Raw genomic sequence first — 2,875 nt, forward strand, 5'->3', positions numbered from 1 at the left:
AACAAGCACCGGATAAAATGTTAGGCCCAAACCCAATCTAGGCTGAGCTTGCAAGAAAGGACACTTACCCGACTCTTGTACACATATAGTCAAAAAGATACATTTAATTTGCAACAAAGATAGTATATTTCACCTATTTTGGGTTAAAAAGTCAAGATCAGTCTTTCTTCAATAAAGAGTGATGTGGCATTTACCAAACAATTAGTGCTATCTTTCTATAAAAAAGAAAAAAAGCAACTCACTAGTGTCCATCTTATCTGCTGTGTTGCACACAATAAAGTTGGTCCACAACTCCACTAGAAATATACAAGATAATATATTTCAGCTTGGTCGCTCGACCCCCGTGACTTCGAGCCAAAAGCACTCGATGCTCGCGAGTCTCAGTTGTCGTTTGTTCAACGTATTCTTTGGAAAAGACAAGTGGAGAAATTATTATCGCACTTTCTGGAACCAAAAACCGTCTTACTAAAACGTCTTTACCTTCTTTCTTTTCTTGCTCACGAAGCTCACTTAGCAGATTGAGCTGGTAATAGAAATGAACATCATGAAACAGCCGAAAATTGGCCCAATCAGGGAGGTGAATGGTCTTGCGGTAGAGTTCATTGCTGGAAGAAAACTTCGGGTGTGAACACAAGCCTCAATATCTGCTCACTCTGCTCCCAGATTATTCACTTCTCTGATTTGGGCCATTTTAATTGTTTGTGCTGTTCCATGTGGTTCATTTCTTATGCCAGCCCTGCTCGAAACTTGTGTGCCTTCTCATGTTTGAATCAGAGTTGAAAGCAATGCAGAACCAGGATTCCAATTGATTCTTCGACTTTCTCGAGCTTCAAACAAGTAAGAGAAAATATTCTCTTGTCAAATTTCTCGTTTCTCTATATGGAATTTCAGATTTCCTAGTTCGTTTTGATGTTTTGTATGTTTGCACAAGTTTCTTCTTGCACACAATTTTGGATTTGAGCACAAGTCATCGCCGGAGGCCGGTGGAAATCCGAGCAACTACGGAAATCTTAACAATTTCTCATCATTTTAGACCTTTAAATATATATTTTTGTGACAAAAATAGTGACGGATTTGTGCTAATTAATTTAAAAAAATTCTTTATTCAATTAAAAATAAAATTAATCATCACAAGTTTGTTATTGAAAATTTGTTATTTTTAACTTACTTATATAATTAAACAAAAGATTAAATACTTTTATTTGGATAACATAAAAATATTATATTTTGGTTTTTTTATAATATATACTTGAGTTTTTATAAATATTTAAAATTAGTAATATATATATATATATAACAGTAAAAATAAACCTATAGAGAATCAGAATATTTTAATTATTTTTTAAATTTTATGATCTTTTTAAAAGATAGAAATATTTTAAATTTATTAATTTTGTAAATTTAAACATTAAAAACTAAGGTAAATTATCTTATAATTCAATTTTAATGCATTAATATTGAAAATAGATAATCTATCTTAAAATAATATCTGTGGTCGGACACATAATCGTACAGTTATTTTGTTATTTAAATTTTTGTCTATTTAATGATGTGATATGAATTTCATAACGGGTGTAGGAGGGGAAGAGATTTGTGATGAGAATCCGACGACCGAGATGGAAGGTGCCGTAGATGTGGAGAGGGTTATGTGAGGTCGATCGAGTCAAGTTGGAGCGAGTCATCATGGTAAAACTCGGGAGCCAACTAGGTCTGGAAATGCCACTCAACTCACCAGCTTCTCATTTAAAGTCTTTTCTTTTGCTTTGAATATTTGACTCAATAGGTCATTCGTATGTATTATTGCATTAAACTTGCCTAAAGATATTGTAAATTTGCAATACAACTCAACAAGATAATACTTTAAAGATGTTTTGAACTGCTTGGAAAATAGTGTACAAGAAAAGGAGAAAAAAAAAGCATCTCAAAATTCAAATACCAAAAAAAAAAATACAGGCAGGGATGGTTTAATCAGAAGTTTAAAGTTAAATATTTAAATAAGGTTTTTTTATTAAATTTAAAAAAAAGTTTTTTATTAAAATAAACAAAGAACAATAAATGAGAAAAGGAAGTTGATAAATGAATATTTTAAATTGAAAAAAAAGTATGTATATATAAAATTAGTTTTAAATTTATAATATCTTTAGTGGAGAATTGATAGTAGGGAATCGAAAAGTCATAAAAAATTAAAATTTATTAAATATATGATTAGGGAGTTAAGAAAATATATTATTTTATTAATTATTTTAATTTTTATATATTTTTAATGAAAAATTAAATAAATAATTGAAAATTAATAAAGATATAGAAGTGAGAGAAAATAAATATTTATTAGGTATATAAGAATAAGTAGATATTTTATTAATTATTTTAATTTTTATATATTTTAATATAACTAATTATGTTATTATTATAAATTATAACACCTGTGGGTATCGGAGACCTAAAACCTGCTTCGAAGTAAATCTTGGTTTGTCTCGATCCAAAACAAGAACGTGTTGAAGTGTAATGCTTCCAGTGTTTTTGTGCAATTAAACTTTGTAATTATGTTTTAATATAATTTTTATATTTTAATATAAAAATATTAATTAAACTTTGTAACCCTTTTTTTAATTTTTATATATATTTTAATATAACTAATTATGTTTTACACTTGTTAGATTAGTAAGGACAAGTGTTGTTTTGTGCAATTAAACTTTGTAACGCTCATTTATACTAGCATTGCTGTACTTCATATACATAATCCTTATTTTAAAAAAGGTTTCAATCTGTTATTTGGGTGTATCAGAGGCTAAGTATATAGACAGTTTTGATTTACCACAATTGGGTTTTAATATGCAATTAAAAAAAGGGTCATAATTTGTGATTTATTGAAATC

The 2,875-nt window shown here is 28.5% G+C and overlaps 1 long non-coding RNA gene across 1 annotated transcript; it reads left to right on the forward strand.

Annotated features, from left to right (window-relative positions):
* Positions 1–274: 274 nt before the first annotated feature.
* Positions 275–1,865, forward strand: LOC110427590 (uncharacterized). The gene is made up of 2 exons (XR_002446290.2): positions 275–837; positions 1,579–1,865. It is a non-coding gene; the product is annotated as an uncharacterized LOC110427590 (long non-coding RNA).
* Positions 1,866–2,875: the final 1,010 nt, after the last annotated feature.

Source organism: Theobroma umbraticum, unplaced genomic scaffold (assembly GCF_002168275.2).
Source record: "Theobroma umbraticum cultivar Fairchild unplaced genomic scaffold, ASM216827v3 scaffold_106.0, whole genome shotgun sequence".
NCBI lineage: Eukaryota > Viridiplantae > Streptophyta > Magnoliopsida > Malvales > Malvaceae > Theobroma > Theobroma umbraticum.